Source organism: Nicotiana tabacum, chromosome 5 (genome assembly GCF_000715075.1).
Source record: "Nicotiana tabacum cultivar K326 chromosome 5, ASM71507v2, whole genome shotgun sequence".
NCBI classification, from domain to species: Eukaryota; Viridiplantae; Streptophyta; class Magnoliopsida; order Solanales; family Solanaceae; genus Nicotiana; species Nicotiana tabacum.
The window spans coordinates 80,916,967-80,939,602 of NC_134084.1; the positions used below are offsets into that span (position 1 = coordinate 80,916,967).

Here is a 22,636-nt window from a genome sequence, read left to right on the forward strand (position 1 = left end):
GTCATGCATTTCACATATTTTCATGTTGCATTTAACATGCTTTCCTATGCTTCTGTTATTATTTGATGATTTTATTGTCAAGATGGATTTACCTATATTGAGTTGTTATCTCATGTTTGTTGAGTTGATGGTACTACATCTTGTAATATCCTTGTTGCAAGTTATTATATATAAGTTGGACAGATCTTTGATTAGTGAGTATGACATGACTTGAACCTCGTCGCTACTGCACCGAGTTTAATCTTGATATTTACTGAGTACATGTATTCACATTACACTTCTGCACATTTTTGTATAGATCGGGCGTTGGTTGTAATGGACGTCGAGAGTGAGCACGCTCGTTGATAAGGAGGATTTAAGGTAGTGTTGCATGACCGTTACAGACCCTTGGAATCCCCTTCCCATATTTCCTATTGTTGTATTACTTTCAGGTAGTATTGTACTTTGAGACCCGTTATGTATTTGGTTTAGAGCTCATGACTTTGTACTACTTGATTTTGGGAGTTGGTATTGTGTATCACCATTTTGGCTTAAGTTGATTACTTATTCTGCTATTTATGATTATTCAGACTTATTATATCGTGTTTTGATGATTGAATGTTATTAGTGTGAATGAGTTACCTAATCTTGGATGTTAGGTGGCATCACGAAATTTTGGGTCATGACAGAAAGAGATTAACGTTACTCATTGATTAAAGAGATGGTCTACTACAGAGATTCAGGCGGTTAGTGGCTACGCTTAAAACTCCTCTGATGCAAGTCCTAGTCGTTGCGACGCGGTCTGTTAATTGTTTCTTAGGTTTGCATGCGTGATTTGCACTTCTGATTGGTTCCCCCCATTCCCAACTTTAATGAAAGGGCTATGAAGAAGTGAATCAAGCGGTTCGAATTTTGGTTGATTTCCGTTCACCTTCCCCCCTCATTGTCCATTAATTGGTTGATTTCCGTTCACCAAAGAATTAAAACCATCCGATGTCTTGTAAAATTAGCAAGTATCATCAAGTTATCAATAATCTTACATCATACACAGCAAAAGAGCACTAATCAACTTTGAAAACGTTCTAGCACTATGCTCTAAGCTTCTAAATAACTTGTCGCAAGGCTTTTCCAAAAGAGCAGGTATGCTATGGTAAGAAACATATCTTCTTTTCTACATTTCTAGTGTAAGCCTAGCACAGCATTTTGCTCAATTTCAGATTGTGACTCCATATTTACCACGGAAACAACAAAAACATGTCGTACAATGAAAAACCATCGTGTATGGCTCCAACTTCTTTCATATTCTCCAAGTATTTTTTGAGTCGTGACAAGGCTAAATTAAATAATCTGCTATATAAAACCTCCAACCCTGATATCACACTAAGCAGCTGCTCAACCTCTTAAAGGTGCTTCACGTTCCTGACGCCGACGCTCTCTCTGATATAGGTTTGGGAAATAAGTTATCAGTAATACGGTAATAAGAGGACAAAGACAACAAAATACACTGAAGTTAGAGCATTTAATACAAAATTAAGCTGAGGTGATTAGGGAAAGTTCACAAAGAAATAAAGTCTACCTCAAATTAGCAAATATTTAATGAAACTCTCTGCTAAACTTAAGTTTAGGTTTTACTAAAATCAACTTCTCTCAATCAGTAACATAATCAATAAAGCATGCTCATTATAATTGTAAGATTCATTTAAGCCGAATACTAAGACTTCTGCTAATAAAGTAATACAAATAGCAAAAACATTTATTCTAATAAATGACTCGTCACGAACAATAACTTGGACAGAGGATTATAAACAAGAAAGAAACGGTGAAGAGATAACCCAAGCCAATGATTGCTGAATAGAGGAGCAGTTATCAGATTGATTAGTAGAGATGCAAATAACAAGTCTTACTCTTCTTTCCCAATATGGATGGAAGCATACGAAATCATAGACAGGAGTTATTGTTGAGACCAAAACAACGTTAAGTCCAGTAAACAGTAGAAGAGCTGCCAAAGGCCGAGTTCTGTGAGGCATTGCTGATATATGACTGACGTTGAACTCTTTAATACACAAGCTCACATTCAGTATACAAAACTGAAACGCAAGTTCAAAAAGTCAGATATCTAAAGCACATTAAACAAAACAATGCATCCAACAAATAACCCTCACTGAACAACTTAGAAGTTTAAGCAAACATTAATCAAGATGCTCCAAATGAAATATCTATATACAAAGAACTTTTAAAAAAAATAAAGTAGATTAAAAAAAATCTAAAAATCATACTATCATCAGCAAAAATAAAGGGACACCGGTTTCCTAAAAGTTCTGGTCCAATTAAGCTCTTACAAAGATTATCATTCCACCCTCTATGTAGGATTCAATAATCCTAAACATTTACTTAGTATAATTCATCCGGCTAGTCAAGGGCGGAGCTTTTTGGTTACAGTTTCGGCCAAACCCAATAACTATGATTCAAACTCTGTATTTTCCTTAACAAAACTATTGAATATGTATAAATTATTAATTTAGAGCTTAGTAACTTAAAAAGACTAAAATCTCAACCCTCAAGGGTTGGCCTGGTGGCAATTGACTTGAGCCTTGGGGTTTGCTCCCTTTCAAGGTCTCAAGTTTGAAACTCACTGGGTACAAACAATTTGAGGGTCATCGGACTGGGTAAAACCTGAATTAACCGTGGTGCACTTGCGGGAAACTCCTTGTCGAGGGCCTGTGCACCCCCGGGATTAGTCGTGGCTCTTAGAGACTCGGACACCCGGTGCAAAATCAAAAAAAAGACTAAAATCTCAAACTCATAAACTTCAAATTCTGGCTCGGACTCTACTGCAAGTCAATCCATTTTATAATCAAACGTCGGATGAGCTTCATCCTAGCTTAACTTTTAGTGTAACTTGGCAAGGGCCAATGTTTCAAAGCCCTCGTCCCCTAATAGATTTTCTTAGCTCTTACGCACTACTAATCTATCTGGGATTCCCCAAATAAGGATTTCTTCATTGCTCTGAAAGACAAGCCCATTGCTCATGGAAGGGTTGTCAACCTTGACGATATGGAAGCCCTCAATTGCAAGGTCAAAGACCTTTTCGTTTATCAAGGTTGGGCTAAGTTCTTCTCTATTCCTCCGCCTAAGGTATATGAACCCCTGGTAAAAATGTTTTATGCAAATCTTCGTCCAGTAAACCTGATAGGTTGGAATCTCTAATGTTAGGTAAACGCATTGTTCTTGATTGTGCCCTGGTTGATTCGCTTTTTCAGTGTCGTTATTCTGGTTTTCCTACGCTGTTTAAAAACACCTGGCCTGATGACTTTGAAATTTCCTTTGACCAAGTCAAACAGTGTATTGTTGAGTGTCCCTCTGACCCCCTTCCAAACCAATTAGGTCCCAGTGATGTTAGTTTCGAAACTCGGGTTCTGGCCCACATTGTGGCAACTACTTTGCTTCCCCGTACTGGTTCCTTTTCAACTTTCTCCCAAAGAGACACATTCTTCATATATTGCCTCGTCACCAAACTCAAAATCAAGTTTTCCTGCTCGGTTATCAATTTCATGATCGAAAGTGTTGAAGATCCCACCAGTCTACCCTATGGCATGACAAATCACTCACATTCTGAAAGCTCATCAAATTTCCCCGTCCAGCTATCCCTTCATCACTGTCTCCAAGTCCTACAATTCTAGAGCCTTTGCTAGTATGGAATATGTGAGTGTCAGGCTCCTGGGTTAAGAAGTACGATAGTGAAGCAAAGCATGCCCCTGTAGAGCCCAAACCTTCACCCTCTGTCCCTCATCCTAGTCTTGACAATCCTGATCTTGGTGAAAAGCTTCGTGTTATTGACTCTCAACTCTCTGAAATCAAAAATCTTCTCACAGCCACTCAGTCTACTGTTGGTGACATTCATGCTATTTCCAAGGAAATAGGGTCTGATGTGTCCAAAATTAGAGTAGTTGTTCTCAGAGTTAGGGAGAATGCTGGCAAAGCCTTCAGGGAGATTCATGACAGGTTGGATGGAGTGAGCATCTCAGGCAATGCGAGCTTTGAACAGTTGAAGGAGGCCATATGCAACACCCTTACTTACTTTCTGCGTCGTTAATGTGAATGTTTTTAAGACAATTTCTTTTGCTCTGCTGGTTTTGGGTTGTGTTTTCAGCCTTTGGATAATTTTTATTTTTTTGGTGTGCTGTTTTTGTGGGCTGTTTTCCTAGCCGTTGGATGATCACTATAACTTTTCTACTTCAATGCTATCTATTATGTTTATTTCTTGTCTTGTTCCCTCTTTGCTGATGCCAAAAAGGGGAGAAAAAGTATAGGTACAGGTACAGAAGTCGACTCTGTCATAGACCAGTCAACTGCATACATTGAGGGGGAGTATCATGGACCAGTCAACTGCATACATTAAGGGGGAGTAAAACACAGGGAAGTCGACTGGTGTTTACATTTATATATTATTTTGTCATCATCAAAAAGGGGGAGATTGTTAGATCCAGTTTTAATGATGCAAATAATATGCATATGCAGGAAATCAATTACAAGGAGTCAAGAAGATACTACAAGACTGCTGGAGTCGATCCTTGACTAAGGAAAGAAATCAATCAGCAAAGATTACAATACAATCAGCAAATCTGGACGCCTAAGGAAAGGACTCGCAAAATTGGAAAGAATCCAATCAGCCAATCAATCAGCAAAGAGTATCGACCAGCTGCGATGGAGAGAATCAAGCAAGCCTAAACTTAAGGCACGAATCAAGGGCAGCATTCCGGAAGATCGAAGATTCTGTAAAGATTGGTACGCGACTAATTTTGGAAGAACCAACAATCAAGGAGCAAGTCTTCATTACATACATCTGTTGAAGGAAGGAAATCAAGGAAAAACAACGGCTAGCTATCTTATTCTTGGAAAGAATCAATCTCTTTCCAAGGATCAAATCTCTTGGGTTGTCAAGTCTCGATCGTCATCAAAGTATTTATACCCAGCCTTAGACACTAGTCATATATACTTTGATTAAGCAATTAAGTTTTAATAGCTAATATTGTCTAGTCTCTTTCCATAAACAAGAGGACCTCCGCCATGTTTAATGAACACTACGGTTGGCAAGCATGGTGGTTAATTTTCATATACTACCTCAAAATTAGTACTTCTCGAACTTTATGGTTGACTCTTGCTAAAGTATTCTTCGAACTTCAGTCTCCATTTGGGTCATGTGTTATGATTTTTCATTGATGTCGTAACCATAAAACTTAATTAGCTCATCTATTTTGACGTGTCAAATTGTTTGGATTCAGTTCTTCTTTCGTCCAGTTCTAGTTTAAATTTTGACATGTGATTTCTTACTAATCAATATAGTTTAAGCAATAGTTAAAATATTATCTTTCCTACCATTTTGTCAAAACATAGTTTTAAGTCATTGGCAGAATGATCGGAAAGATACTACACTGATTAATTAAATAAATCAAATCCATTGAATTGTTAAAGGAATGTGTCAAAAATTGAAATTGAAACAGAAGAACAGGAGAAGATGCGCACTCAAGAGGAGCTGAATCCATAAATGTGATGGCTCAGAAGGATTGTAGCTGAAAATTCCTTTTTAACATGCACTACACCAGGAATATATTGCAGAGAAGGAGATCAATACCAAATAGCAATGCAATGAAGCATTCATAAGCACCAAGAAAGGACCAAGAAGCAAATGGTTCTCTCGACAAAACATTTTATTCAAGAACCCATTGGCAAATACATAAAACAACTAAATAAATCAATCATTGATATAGGAGCTCTAGAGAACATTAAAGTATACTAACCAGTAACACACAAACTTTGCATACAGTATTTCAAACTTCGGCATACGGTTAAAATCTCTCAGAATTAATGTTCAATATGCTAATTGCATCAAATGATTCTTAACTTCAGGGCAAAAAGCTTATAGCCTGTTTTGCCGCTTCTTTATGGCCAAAAGTACTTTTGTGGGCTAAAAGTACTTTTTGCAAAGTTAAGGTGTTTGACCAAGCTTTTATAAGGAAAAAAAGTGCTTTTGAGTAAAAGCAAAAGCAGTTTTTGAGAAGCAGAAAAAATAGATTTTCATCAAAAGCACTTTTTTTGAAAAACAATTTCGAAAAAATACACTTAGGGGCCATTTGGCCAGTGTTATCAAAGGCGAAAAGTGCAAAAAAGCTCTAAGGCCCGTTGGAGCTTTAAGCGCAAAGTGCAAATAAAGCGGGGGCTTTAATGAAAAAAGGCGCAACTGGGAAAAAGTAAAAATACGTATATGACAAGAAGGGTTGCTCTGATGGTAAGCAACCTCCACTTCCAACCAAGAGGTTGTGAGTTCAAGTCTCCCCAAGAGCAAGGTGGGAAGTTCTTGAAGGAAAGGATATCGGGGGTCTATTTGGAAACAGCCTCTACCCCAGGGTAGAGGTAAGGTTTGCGTACACACTACCCTCCCCAGACCTCACTAAGCGGGATTATACTGGGTTGTTGTTGTAGTCCAAGACCAATAATTATAAGCATGAATAACAAATATATGGACAAAAAAAAAATTTAAAAATTATGATAAAGTGAAATATCAATTGTTCAATGTCGTCTTTTCAGGATTACACTCATTGGCAAGGAAAAGTATGCCTTTGAGCCTTGATGCAACACTAAAGCGCCCGCGAAGTGAGGCGAAGTGCTCAACATGTTTTGAGCCTCGCTTTAGGGCTTAAGCGCGCCTTTGACAATACTGCATTTGGCCATAAAAAATAATTCACTTTTTTCGAAATCAGTGTTTGGTCATGAAAATTTCAAATTTCACTTGAAGTTGAATTTCGGAATTTTTCGAAAATTTGAAAAACGTTAACAAGCTACTTTTCAGAATTCACTTCAAATCACTCACAAAAATTCAAAAACAGCTCCAGATTGTATTCATGTCCAAACATAACTTTAATTTTCAAATACCATTTTCATTTGAAAATATTTTTCACTTTTTACCGGAATTTCACAATTCTTATGTCCAAACGCCCAACTTAGAAGCACTTTTTAAAAGCCTGGCCAAAGACTAATTGTTGCTCAAAAGTGTTTTTCAAATTAATTAATCAAACACAAATTGTTTCTCACCTAAAGTACTTTTTTTGAAAAGCACCTTTGAGAAAAACACTTTTCAAAATAAACTGATTTTAGATGCTTGGCCAATCATGTCACAAATGCCTACCACCAAGATCAACTTTTCACAAAGTATTAGTACAATTTTTATCACAGAGCAACTCCTACTTTACAATCCATCAATTTAGATATTTATTACACAGGTAACTGGGATTAGCGTTAGTTTGGTCTACAGACCATTCATAGTCGATGCAAATGGTGGTCATCTTACATTACATGGACTAACGAATATTTGAAATGTGACGATAAGTAAATAAGTATTTGTAACGCGAGAATACTCAACGTTTCTCACTCTAGTAAAACCCTTTTCTGTGTCAAAGCTTTAGTATCTCAAGGACCTTTTCATCTACTCTTGTTACAAATTATTAGAGGTCCAAATACAAATCTTAAAGTGAGAAAAGGGCAACTACTAGTATACTTTATGCTATGGCTTAGTCATGTTGTTGAGTATAACACTATAAATAAAAACAATGTATAAGCAAGAGAAAAGCAAGTTCAAAAAAATATAAGAAGAAACAAAAGGAATCATCAGAGTGATTAACCTCGATAGTCAACACTTGAGTTCAATTTAACAACGGGAGGTCGTCCATGAATTGATTGAGAAAATCTGCTGGAATCCTGGTGGTTGCTGATCAATTTTCTCCTGTTCCACTCATTCTGAATTACTTACTCTGTAGCGTCTCAAAAGCAGCAAATTATCAGGATAATTACAAAACCACTATAAAACCATACTTTTCGAGTAAGACAGTAAGTTACAGTAAACTCATACATAAGAGAGTTAACAGTGTATGCATTGGTAAAGAAAACTGAAGTGTCAGAATGTATCTCTCAAAATTTATAATATTTTTATAGCTCTATTTTTTATTAGCCGAATCCCCGCATCCGTATCCATATCCGGATCCGGATCCGCACCCTTGAATCTTAAAATTTAGATTTTGCCGAATCCGAAACTTGGATCCATCCACGTATCGGATACCCGCAAGCAACTTAGGAGTAAGTTACAGTAAACTCATACATAAGAGAGTTAACAGTGTATGCATTGGTAAATAAAACTGAAGTGTCAGAATGTAGCCACCACCTACAAATAGGTTTTTTTTACCCCTGGAAGTATTTTAAAGGGAAAACCACATTTTCTGATATAGAAAAGGGGTCAAAACTAAAATCTGATTGCAACATTCAAATGGTTTTCTGAGTTTCCAACTACAATTGATTTTGCAATTCTAGGTGTCCTAGTTCAACTTTTAAGATGATTGTATTTCAAGCTTTGTTTGATAGGCCTGTCATCGAGTAAATAAAGCGGCTTCTAGCCCATTACTGGAAAAGATATCCTTTTCAACTGGGTGGGATCAGAGTCAGGAAGATGTCGTGCATTTTGGAGTTCAGGAAGATGTCGTGCATTTCAGAGTTCAAGTTTTACCCTCACAAAAGTTAAAACAACTTTGCATGCAGGGTGTGGTGAATATTCCATTCAGTAATTGACCATAAAGCTGATTTACTGGCTACGTCCTCGGAAGGCCTATCCGCCATTCTGCACAGTACATGCGGAGTTTTTTAACTTTTTCAAGAAGGGATCCGAACCCTGGACTCTACGAGTTGTTCCTGTAGCATAGCTAGTGGGGATCCCTGCAAGCTCAGCCATCACAGCGCAAAGTGCCTCATGCGCATCAGACAATTCTGGAGCACTCTCTTGATTTTTAATATTTTCATATTCAAGACCTACCTATTATATATGAACCAACTACAAGTACCATAGTGAAGGATCAAAACTTGCACGAGCTTGCTTTTTCCAATATACATCTCACTAAGAGGTCTAGAGCATATTAAATTAAATGAGTTAAGGAAGCACTAAATAAATCTAATTGGGTTTTAGGAGATTTCCAAGGAACAAAAGAACTATTCTAGTAAGAGCCTTCTCTAAATGAGTCCCACCACTCATTACAAAAGAAACGAAAGAGCTCTTTATATAAATAGAGGCTCCAGACTTCAAATGACTTTTACAAACTAAAGTTAACTAGAAGACAACAAATAGATATTATCTTCTAATGAATAACTTGAAGATGACTAAATTGACGCCTAAAGGCATAGCCTATCTTAGAGGTGGACACCTCACAATACAAAGACTTACAGTCACCACGTTTTGACTCGCCGGGTTAATAACCACTAAAGATCAGCATTGAAGGGAGATGAATCACGGCAAAGGCATTTCATGACATCCTACACCTCAGGTGTAATAAGGCTCAAACTAGCCTAAAATATTCCATGACATACTTTATGTAATTACATCCACCTAGAACCAGAGTACAAATGTTTTAGTGTAAACCAAATGATAATCCTCCGGAATGAGTTTCAACTTAACTGAAGGTTGTACAGGTAAAAAAAATGTTGACCCTTAACATACTACAGAGTAGCACACTTGCAGTACAAGAAAGAACCCTATAAGACCCACTATTAAAAAAAATGGCAGTTCCATAGATAAATGTCTTCATAATTGGTTGTGGGGTTTTCTCAACTCATGTCTCTTTAAGTTAAATTTATCGTTTCCCATAAATCACAAATCTAATACGTTTAACCAAAACTTTTCATCAAATTAATAAAAAAAGAAATGTTTCTTTTAACTGAGAAAACTTGCTAGCATTACATAGCTCCAATATCAGAAATTTTGTATAAACATTGATTCTTTCCTTTCCCTAAGATTGGTCAACTACCTTCAATACAATCAACTCCAGGGAAGAAACAAAACAAAAGAGGAGTAAAACCTCAGAAATTAACCCTTTAGTTCTGGAAACAAACAACAAATTCTCAAACTTAACAAAGCTTCTTTATTATTTTTCGAATTGATGTGGTTTGTCCTAAGTAAAAGATGCGGGACACGAATCCCAAACAAAAATTACATAACAATCGAAAGATAACAATTTCAGTAATTGGGCAAAGTAAGAGAAATAGAAACAAAAGTTCAATAGCGTAACACAAAAAGAAGATGTACCTCAAAGACTGATTCTTCAGCAAGGAAGAAAAGTACAGAACAGAGAAACTTTCAAGAGCCGAGGGATTTTGTGCGGAGCTAAGGGGTGTAAATGGGGCAGGGCAGGTTAGGGCGGGGCGGGTCAAGCCTTGACCCGCCATGTTCGTTTACCCTCTTTTATTTTTATTTTTTCTTTATTTTCTAATTTGTAATACTATGTTTGACTCTTTTTTTAACTTTTTTGATTTTTTATTGTACTTTATAAAATTGACATATGAATAAGAGTTGTTTATGTATATCCCTTGAATAAAATACATTTTTTTATGAATGTTATGTAGCTTATTAAAGAAAATCTTTGAATGTTAGGTAGTGAGGAGTAATAACAACAAATCATGACGTGCAGGAAAATACTTCTTGTTGCATCTTGGAGCAAATAAACATCCTATAAGCATTGATGGCAAATTGTTTTGCGTATATTATCCAAAATATTTCTAACTTCATTTTGTCACTAGTTTCATCTGTATTATACCTCATCATTTCACTCAATTGTTTATTCATTTTGTAGAGTAGAAAAGGTCACTTCTTGATTTATGAGGATTTACCTTCGAGGATTTTCAATAACACTAAAGTGCCTAAGCTAAATTATAAGCCCTCCTCGTGTACTTTGTTCTATTCTTTCTCTTAACGATTGATCTCAACATACATTATAGTATCAAAATGAAAATTCTGATAGATGAGTTAGTATTGAGTAAAATATATTCTATCTCTTATTTGAAGAATTTCATATATAGAAAATTGACAAGCATTTGCTCTTATCCCAATCTAATCACTGCTTCAACCAGTTGCCTTGCTAACCAGTATCAAATGAAAACATAGCAATCTCTATACAACCCACCCTACCCTATTAAAAAATTTCAAAAATAACATTTTGCCCTGCCCTACCCTGCCCCTGGCCTCACCATGCCCCAATTGTCATCCCTAATAGCTAGACGTGTATGTGAAGGGTCTTATTAAAGAGCAGAAATTACATATATGACCCTAATATTTTTTGTTATTATTGTAAAAAGCATATTATTAATGTGGCAAATATTTGAAGGCATTCCTAAACCCGTCAAACAACAATTACTACGATTCAATCCCAAGTTAATTTAAGTTTCTTTCTATAAATTCTTAAAATCGTAATATTTTGGGTTCATAATATTTCAGTATAGTCCTCTCATTTTAAAAAAAAGCACAGACAAATGGTCTAAGCCTCCCACAACTTATTAATCACTTGGTATAAAATACTTCATTAGAGTCCAACTGAATATTTGTCACGATCCGGATTTTTCACCCTCGGGAGTTGTGATGGCGCCTACTAGTGAAAGTTAGGCAAGCTAACAATTTACTTTTTTTTCATTTTTATTCTTTTAACAATTATGAACCAACAATTTATAAACAAGGAAATTTAAAAGTGGAAAACTGAAAAGTAATATACTAATAAAGATGTTAATACCAATCCATGCGTAAACTACCCAAGACTGGTGTTACAATTTCACGACTGTCTAGGAATACTACAAATAAAGGCCCGAAAGAGTTATTACAACACTGTCTCTGAAATATATAAAAGAAACATAATAACAGGATAGAAGGAGACGCCAAGGACTGCGGACGCCTGCAAAACTACCTCGGATCTCCAAATGGACTGAAGGTAGCAACCCAAAGCTAAGATTCAAAAGTTGTTGCACCTGGATCTGCACACAGTGCAGAGTGTAGTATTAGCACAACCGACCCCATGTGCTGGTAAGTGCCTAGCCTAACCTCGGCGAAGTAGCGACGAGGCTAGGACTAGACTACCAAATAAACTTGTGCAGTTAAATCATATACTACGAAAAATAAAAGCAGAAATGTACAGTTAAGTATGGGAGGGGGAAATATGTTGCGGGGACATCGAATAATAACAGAAGAACAACAAGTAAATATAAGGATCACCTCAGTTCAATTGAAGATAGGAAGAGGAATCATGTTGCGGGATCCAACAGGTATCAACAGAAAACCAACAATTAAATGTAGAGAAACCATAACTCAGTTATCAATAAAAATCAGGAAATCAAAGACAAGTGCACGACATCACCCTTCGTGCTTTACACTCTTCCTTACCCAAGCAACAATCATAAAGCAATTTGGGCAAGGGAATCAATAATATCACAGTAAAATCAAGTAACAACAAAAAATCAGTAAATAAACGTAAAGAACACCATAACTCAATTATCAACAAGAATCAGAAAAATCAAGGACAAGTGCACGGCATCACCCTTCGTGCTTTTACTCCTGTCCTTATCATAAAATCAATATAAATGGCACGGAATTGTATATCATGCGGCACGACATCACCCTTCGTACTTTTACACTCTTCCTCACAAAATTATATACGGTATCACCCTTCATGCTTTAACACTCTCTTACCAAAACAATACACGGCATCACCCTTCGTGCTTTAACACTCTTCCTCATCCAAGCAACAATCACAAAGCAATTTGGGAAAGAAAATAAATAAAATCACAACAAAATCCCGGCAAGGGAACAATAGTACAACAATCAAATTCCGGCAAGGGAACAATATCAAAAGCATCAACATCTCGGCAAGGGAGATAGCATTAAAAGCAACAACATCCCGGCAAGGGAGACAATATAATAATCCTCTTCTCTTTTTCACATTTACTTCACAACTTGAGCCAATGCTCTATAAGGTTCAATTGTCAATTATACTTCCACAATTCATTTTACAACTTGAGCCAACGCTCTTCAATATTCAAATACCAATATTACTTCCACAAGCTTTGCTCAACAATAGAAATCATCACATAAGGCATGAATAATACAAACTGAGTCACATTAATCATAGTATAAGACTCACGTGCATGCTTGACACCAACTTATAAATACTTGTCACCATGCATATACGTCGTACTCCTCAAATAACACATAGCAAATAGGACACAACTCCTAATCCCTCAAGCTAAGGTTAGACCAAACACTTACCTCGATGCCACAAATACAATTCAAGTCTCAACTATCGCTTTCCCTCTTGATTCCACCACCAATTCACTCGAATCTAGCCACAAGTTACTTAACTATATCAATAAATGCTAAATGAATCAATTCCAATGCATGAAAATAGGTTTTCTAAAGTTTTTCCCAAAAAGTCAAATATCGCCCCCGAGCCCACATGGTTAAAACCCAAGGTTCGAACCAAAACCCGATTACCCATTCCCCCACTAACCCAAATATATAATTTGTTTTGAAATCGGACCTCGAATTGAGGTCCAAATTCCCAAAATTTGAAAACCCTAGGTTCTACCCAAAATACCCAATTTTTCCCATGAAAACCCTTTATTTTGAGGTGAAATCATGTGAAAAGATGTTAAAGATTAATGAAAACGAGTTAGAAATGACTTACAATCGATTTGGAAGAGTACTTATCTTTGAAAAATCGCCCCAAGGTATTTTGGTTTTGAAAGGGTTTGAAAAATGGTTGAAATGCGTCTAAGTTATGATTTTGCAGGTTGCAGATGTCGCAATTGCGACCAGGGTTCGCAATTGCGAAACCCTCAGACTGCTAACTTCGCATTTGTGAACAGGGGTTCGCATTTGCGAACCTTGAGGAATCCAGTCTCCTTCGCATTTGCGATACTGCCTTCGCATTTGCGATGTCGTATTTGCGACCAAGACAGCACAGGCCACTATTCGCATTTGCGATGCATTGCTCGCATTTGCGAAGCCTGCAGGCTCTACAACACACCAGAAATTCCTTAGTCCAAATTTCACTCCGTGGCCTATCCAAAACTCACCCGAGCCTCGGGGCTCCAAACCAAACATGCACATTATCCTAAAAACATCATACGGACTTGCTCGTGCAATTAAATCACCAAAATAACATCAACAACTATGAATTTAGCTTCAAAATCAAAGAAAATCTCAAGAACTTTCAAAGTTTCAAATTTTACAACTAAGGTTCCGAATCACGTCATATGACCTCCGTTTCTTACCAATTTTTACCAGCTCAACTTAAATCACATATAAGACCTGTACCGGGCTCCGAAATCAAAATACGGGTCTGATACCATCAAATACCAAACACATTTTTTTTCAAAAACTTATATATATTCCAGAAAATAATTTTCTTTAAAAATTCATTTCTCGGGCTTGGGACCTCGGAAATCGATTCCGGGCATACGCCCAAATCTCATATTTTCCTATGGACCCTCCGAGACCGTCAAATCACGGGTTCGGGTCCGTTTACCCAAAATGTTGACCGAAGTCAACTTAAATTCATTTTAAAGGCAAAATTTATTATTTTCACATATTTTCACATAATGGCTTTCCGGATACGCGCCCAGACTGTGCACGCAAATCGAGGTGAGAGATAAAAAGGTTTTTAAGTCCTCAAAATACAGAATCTATTTCTAAAACAAGTGATGACCTTTTGGGTCATCACAATATTTCTTTTCAAAGAGACCTCTATTTTTATAATTTAAAAAAATGAAAAGTGAACGGGTAACTACCTATTTATATATCTTTGTTTGCATTCTAAAATATAATTATATTATCTTGTAATAGGTAAAAATTTATCCACACAATATATGTACCAAATCAATGAAAGCAAGGCACATGTCTTCTTGTCACGACCCTAAACCCGGACCCGGTCATGATGGCGCGTCTCGTAAAGACAAGGCCAGCCGTCACTTCCTATTTTCCAATTTATTAATGATTAAGCATTTGAGAAACAGTTGAAACATGATAAAATAGTTCAAAGTAACAGATAATATCATAAATACGCGGAAGAACAACCCAACACATCCATATATCGGGGTATCACTAGTCATGAGCATCTATAAATCCTACTACAAATCTGATAAGTCTATAAACTATTACAATTGTCTAATCAGAGATAGAAATGATAAAGAGGGAGAAACATGGGTCTGAGGACGTCAAACAGCTACCTCGTGAACTCCGAATGTCCGCCGGGAGCTCTCAACTCGCACTGGCAAGATCAGCAATGCCTGAATCTGTACACAGGGGTGTAGAGAGTAAAGTAAATACTCCAACTCAGTGAGTAACAAATGAAAATAAAGACTGAAAGCAAGAAATCACGTAAGTCACAAAATATTTTATAATGAAGCAGTAAAACCGTTTAAAATCAGTAAATCAGTGAAAGATAGGTAAAATTCTTAAACTTAAATGTAGCTTTATGAAAAGCCTTTTTCAATAATTAAGCAGGTAATTGACAGTCAATTATGAAAAATAAACACATAAAGGCTAGCCCCTCGGGCACAGTATCAACAAATCCTCCATTCGGGCAATATCTCAGAACAGTACCAGCCTCTCGGGCAATCACATAGAACAATACCAGTCCCTTGGGCTTAATCTCACATCACAATGGGTACCCTTGCTCACTGGGGGTGTACAGACTCCTGGAGGGGTCCCTTACGGCCCAAGCGCAATATCAAGCCACCTCGTGGCATCATCACTAGGCCCTCGGCCTCATATCAATCAAGCCACCTCGTGACGTACATATCTCAGGACCTCGGCCTCATAATCAATATCAAATGTTTCCTCACAACATAGGCTCTCGGCCTTACTCAGTTAAAAATCCTCACAAGCCACTCGGGCAGTAGTAAAACATGTTTCTCAGCCCAAAATATCATTTAAAAGATCATGTAAGTGTTAAAATAAAGTAAACATGGCTGACTACGAAAACAATGAAATATAACATGACTGAGTTCAAGTATAAAGTCAAAACAGTGAGGAAATACCAGTAAAAATCCTCGAAGGGTTCAAATAGTTGGCACGAAGCCCAAATATGGCATTCAACCCAAATAATGATGATAGCAAATAGATTTCAGTCAAATACGCGATAAAATCATCAATCGGGACGGACTAAATCCCAATCCCCAATAGTGTACGACCCCACGCTCGTCATCAAGCATGTGTCTCACCTCAATATGGAACTACGATATGCAATCCGGGGTTTCAAACCCTCAGAACATCATTTACAATCACTACTCACCTCGAACCGGTCAAATCTCTAGCTCGCGATGCCTTTTCCCCTCGAATCGCCTCCACTCGCGTCGAATATATCCAAAAGCAGAACAAGGACGTCAAAATATGCTAAGGGAAAGAAGCCCAAGCAAAAATAATCAAAATACGACACAAATCCCGAAATTACCAAAAACCGACCCCCGGGTCCACGTCTCGGAATTCAATAATTTTTACATCAATAGATTCCTTATCTCCCCATGAGTTCATACGTATCAAAAGTTCTAAAATCCGATCTCAAATGGTCCACCAAATCCTCAATCAAAGGCCTAAGTTCCCAAGCCCTAGTTTCCCCAAATTTCACCCTATATTTCTATGATTTCTAGCTATAATCCGTGTAATAATAGCATAGGAACTAGTTTTAGGTCCAAATTCCTTACCTCAATGGAGTTCCCTTGAAATTCCTCTCTCAAATCGTCCAAAAAGCTCCAAAGCCGAGATAAAAAATGGTGAAATAGCTCAAAATTTGCGAAGGCCACAATTTATACTTTCTGCCCCGAACTTTTCGCATATGCAGCCCAATACCCGCTTCTGCGGTACCGCCTTTGCGGTTATTTCTCCGATTCTGCAAAAATCACTTAACTTACGATTTTCCGCTTCTGCGATCCCTCATCCGCATCTGCAACATCGCAGATGCGGTCCATCTCATCGCTTCTGCGGTTCCTGACTCCCTCAGCACTTTCCGCTTCTGCGACCTCCCTTATCGCACATGCAGTCCCCAATCCGCAGGTGCGGAAATACCAGAAGCAGTTGCAACAAAATTCCAACTTCTCCGTTAACCATCCGAAATCACCCCGAGGCCCCCAGGACCTCAACCAAAAGCACAAACATATCCTAATACCTTATTCAAACTTGTACCAAATCTTCAAAACACCTCAAACAACATCAAATCAACCAAAACACATCGGATTCAAGCCAAATTTTCTAAAATCTTCCAAATTCCACTTTTGATAAATAACCCCAACCAAACCACATTCAAATGACCTTAAATTTTGCACACACATCCCAAATGACACAACGGAACTACTATAACTCTCGGAATTCCATTCCGACCCCTATATCAAAATCTCTCCTACCAACTGGAAATCGCCAAAATTTCAGCTTCGCCAATTCAAGCCTAAATCTACTACAAACCTCCAAAATTCATTTCGATCATGCTCCTAAGTCACAAATCACCTCCCGAAGCTAACCGAACCATCGAAACTCACATCCAAGCCCTCTAACATATAAGTCAATATCCGGTTGACTTTTCCAACTCAAGCTTCCTCAAAAGAGACTAAGTGTCTCAAACCTTAACAAAATCATTCCGGATTCGATCCGACCAACCCGATACCACATAACACGGGTAAACAAAGCATAAAGAAGGAGAAATGAGGAAAACAGAGCGGTAACTTATGAGATGACTGGACGGGTCGTCACATCCTCCCTAACTTAAACAAACGTTCATCCTTGAACAAGTCAAGAAATGTACCTGAAGCCTCAAATAGGTGAGGATATCTGCTCCGCATCTCTCGCTCGGTCTCCCAGGTAGCCTCTTCCACGGGCCGACCTCTCCACTACACTTTCACTGAAGCTATATCCTTTGACCTCAACTTTCGAACTTGATGACCCAAAATAGCAACTGGCTCTACATCATAAGTCAAATCATCATCCAACTGAACTGTGGTGAAATCCAGAACATGAGACGGATCCCCAATATACTTCCGGAGCATAGAAACATGAAATACCGGATGCACACTCGATAAGCTGGGTGGCAAAGCAAGCTTATAAACCACCTCCCCAATCGTCTGAAGCACCTCAAAAGGCTCAATGAACCGATGACTCAATTTACCTTTCTTTCCAAATCTCATAACACCCTTCATGGGCGAAACTTTCAACAAAACCTTCTCACCAACCATGTAGGACACATCTCAAGCCTTCTTGTCAGCATAACTCTTTTGCCTCGACTGCGCTGTACGAAGCCTCTCCTGAATCACCTTCACCTTTTCTAAGGCATCCTGTACCAAGTTTGTCCCCAATAGCCTAGCCTCACCAGACTCGAACCAACCAACGGGAGATCTACACCACCTCCTATACAAAGCCTCATATGGAGCCATCTGAATACTCGACTAGTAGCTGTTGTTATAAGCAAACTCCGCAAGCGGCAGAAACTGATCCCATGACCCTCCGAAATCAATGACACAAGCACGCAACATGTCTTTCAATATCTGAATAGTGCGCTCGGACTGCCCGTCCGTCTAAGGGTGAAAAGCTATCTCAACTCAACCTGAGTACCCAACTCTCGCTGCACAGACCTCCAAAACTGCAAAGTGAACTGAGTGCCCTTACTGAAATGATGGAAACTGGGACACTATGCAACTGAACAATCTCCCGAATATAGATCTCTGCCAACCGCTCTGAAGAATAGGCAGTACATACAGGAATGAAGTTAGCGGACTTGGTTAGCCGATCCACAATCACCCAAATAGCATCGAACTTTCTCAAAGTCCGTGGAAGTCCAACAACAAAGTCCATAGTGACCCTATCCCACTTCCACTCTGGAATATCTATCCGCTGAAGCAAGCCACCTGGTCTTTGATGCTCATATTTCACTTGCTGATAATTGAGACACCGAGCTACAAATCCCACAATGTCTTTCTTCATTCTTCTCCACCAATAGTGTTGCCTCAAATCCCGATACATCTTCGTGGCACTCGGATGAATGGAGTACCGCGAGATATGGGCCTCTTCCAGAATCAACTCCCGAAGCCCATCCACATTGGGCACACAAATTCGGCCCTGCATTCTCAACACCCCATCATCACCAATGGTCACATCTCTAGCATCATCATTCTGAACTCTGTCCTTAAGGACAAACAAATGTGGATCATCATACTGGTGCTCTCTGATGCGATCATATAAGGAAGACTGAGAAACCACACAAGCCAATACCCGACTGGTCTCCGAAACATCTAATCTCACGAACCGATTGGCCAAGGCCAGAACATCAACTGCAAGTGGTTTCTCCCCAACTAGAATATATGCCAAACTCCCTATGCTTACCACCTTTCGGCTCAAGGCATCTGTCACCACATTGGCCTTTGCCGGATGGTACAATATAGTGATATCATAATCTTTAAGCAACTCCAACCATCTCCGCTGCCTCAAATTGAGATCCTTCTGTTTGAACAAGTGCTGGAGGCTATGATGATCAGTAAACACCTCACAAGACACATCATACAAGTAATGCCTCCAAATATTCAACACGTGAACTATGCCAGCCAACTCCAAGTCATGAACGATGTAGTTCTTCTCATGGGGCTTCAACTGACGAGAAGCATAAGCAATAACTCTACCCTCCTACATCAATACACAACCAATGTCAACTCTCGACGCATCACAATACACGATATATGAACCTGAAGCTGATGGCAAAGCTAACACTGGAGATGTGGTCAAAGCTGTCTTGAGCTTCCGAAAGCTCTCCTCACACTCGTCTGATCATACAAATAAAGCACCCTTATGAGTCAACTTAGTCAAGGGCGATGCGACAAATGAGAATTCCTGAACAAACCGGCGATAATAACCCGCCAAACCAAGAAAACTACGAATCTCTATAGCTGAGGACAGTCTGGGCCAACTTTGAACCGCCTCTATCTTCTTCGGATCAACCTGAATACCCCCATTGGACACCACGTGCCCCAAGAAAGCCACTAAAATAAGCCAAAACTCACACTTGGAGAATTTTGCATAAAGCTTCTCCTCCCTCATTCTCTGCAACACAACTCTCAAATGCTCCATGTGCTCCTCCTAACTACGCGAATACACTAGAATATCATTAATGAAGATTATGACAAACGAGTCAAGATAAGGCCGGAACACACTGTTCTTCAAATGCATGAACGCTGCTGGGGCATTAGTCAGCCCAAAAGACATCACAAAGAACTCATAATGACCATATCGGGTCCTGAAAGTTATCTTAAGAATATCCGAGTCTCTGATCTTCAACTGGTTATAACCTAAATGGAGATCAATCTTGGAGAACACTCTCGCTCCCTGAGGCTGGTCGAATAAATCATCAATGTGAGGCAAATGATATTTGTTCTTAATTGTTACTTTGTTCAATTGCCTATAATCAATGCACATTCTCATGTGCCATCCTTCTTCTTCACAAATAGAACCGGTGCACCCAAAGGTGACACACTAGGACAAATGAACCCTTTGTCAAGGAGTTCCTAAAGCTGCTCCTTTAATCCCTTCAACTCCGCTGGTGCCATACGATATAGCGAAATAGAAATGGGCTGAGTGCCCGGCACCAGTTCAATACCAAAATCAATATCCCTGTCCAGTGGCATACCCGACAGGTCTACAGGAAACATATCGGGAAAATCCCTCACAACTAGAACATAATCAATAATGGAGTCTCAGCACCGACATCCCTCACAAAGGCTAGATACGAGAGACAACCCTTCCCAACCATACACTGGGCTTTCAAGAATGAGATCACTCTACTGGGAACATAATCAGTCACGCCTCGCCACTCGATCTGTGGCACACCCAGTATAGCCAATGTGACTGTCTTAGCATGACAGTATAGAATAGCATGACGCGGAGATAGCCAATTCATGCCCAAAATGACATCAAAATCCACCATACACAATAATAAAAGATCCACACGAGTCTCCAGACCCCCAATAGTCACCACATATGAACGATACACACGGTCTACAACAACAGTATCGCCCACCGGGGTAGATACATGAACATATGAAGCAAGAAACTCACGGGGCATACCCAAATAACGAGCAAACTATGATGACACATAAGAAAAGGTGGAACCGGGATCAAATAATACAGAGGCATCTCTGTGGTAGACTGAAACAATACCTGTAATAACAACATCTGAAACAATAGTATCGGGTTTGCCTGGAAGTGCATAGAAACGGGCCTGACTACCACCTGATCGACCTCCCACTCTAGGGTGACCCCTAACTAACTGACCTCCACCCCTAGCTGGTTGGGTGGGTGGTGATGAAGTAACTGGCGCTGAAGCCGATGACTGACCCCTACGCTGAGATGAACTCGTAAGATGACGAGGGCACTACCTCCACATATGGCCCATCTCACCACACTCATAACAACTCCCAGGTGTTGGAGAACGGGACTGAAGGGAACCCCTCGCACCTGAGTGACTAGCATATGCACTCGGCATAGAAGAGCCTTGAACTGATGGAGCACGGGACAAACTCTGAGCTGGAAGGGCACTAAGTGATGACTGGCCCTGATGAGAACTGTGAGTACCATGACCCGATGATGCCCCACAATAACCTGGGTGAGCTGGCTGAGTGTCACGACCCAAAATCTCACCTGTTGTGATGGCGCCTATAGTGGTACTAGGCAAGCCTCAACTCAACATCTCAACACAGTAGAACTTTTAAATAAAGGCAGGAGCAATTAATATTAAATAAAACCTTTAAGAATAGAATATAACTCTAAAAGTACTAAACAATCCATCCCCAAAATCGAGTGTCACTGAGTGCATGAGCATCTAAATGATAACAACATTCGACTGATAAAACACTGTCTGAAAATATAGAACAGTAGAATATGAAAGGAAAGGAGAGTCAAGGTCAGCGTACGCCATGCAGCTACGTGAATAGTTTCCTGAGTCTGACTCCTCAATCAGCAACCGCCGTGACTAGAAGTGCTTGGATCTGTACACGAGGTGCAGAGGGTAGCGTGAGTACCCCAACTCAGTAAGTAACAGAAATAAATAAGGAACTGAGAAGTAGTGACGAGCTATGCAAATACAGTTATCTCAATAACTTTCAAATAAGAGTAGTCAGACTTTCGATTTAACAGTTTAAGCCTCATCAGTGCGTACTCAAATAAACCAGATATCAAATATTCCAGAAATATGTACGATATGGACAAATAGCAACTAAGTGTAGCAATTAACTGAAAATAAATATGGCCTCTCAAGGCAACAGTTACTCAACTCATCTCAACAGCTCAATCACTCGGCTCTTAGCTCTCAATAATCATACTCAATAGGTACCTGCGCTCACTGGGGGTGTGCAGACTCCGGAGGGGCTCTTCAGCTCAAGCACTATAAACTGCACGGACAACTCACGTGCTGCACGGACAACTCACATGCTATCATATACCTGTGCTCATTGGGGGGTTGTAGGCTCCTGGAGGGGCTCCTTCAGCCCAAGCGCTATAATCTGCACGGACAACTCACGTGCTATAATATAATATCTGGATCCGCACGGACAACTCACATGCTATAGTATCAATATATGGATCTGCACGGACAACTCACGTGCCAATAATATCAGTATATGGATATCAATATTTGGATCCGCACGGACAACTCGCGTGCTATAGTATCAATATCTGGATCCGCACGGACAACTCACGTGCTGCACGGACAACTCACATACTATAGTATCAATATCTCACAACTAGGCCCTCGGTCTTACTCAGTTATCAATATCTCCA

At 39.2% G+C, this 22,636-nt stretch overlaps 1 non-coding gene across 3 annotated transcripts; it reads right to left on the reverse strand.

Moving 5' to 3' along the window:
* Positions 1 to 958: 958 nt before the first annotated feature.
* LOC107804546 (uncharacterized) lies at positions 959 to 10,253 on the reverse strand. 3 transcript variants are annotated; one of them, XR_012709597.1, is made up of 4 exons: positions 10,097 to 10,253; positions 7,656 to 7,784; positions 5,503 to 5,573; positions 1,999 to 2,066 (listed from the first exon to the last, which is right to left on the reverse strand). It is a non-coding gene; the product is annotated as an uncharacterized LOC107804546 (transcript). The 3 variants fall into 3 exon arrangements; XR_012709598.1 differs by lacking the exons at positions 1,999 to 2,066; positions 5,503 to 5,573 and adding an exon at positions 959 to 1,416; XR_012709596.1 differs by lacking the exon at positions 5,503 to 5,573 and having other exon boundaries at positions 2,046 to 2,066.
* Positions 10,254 to 22,636: the final 12,383 nt, after the last annotated feature.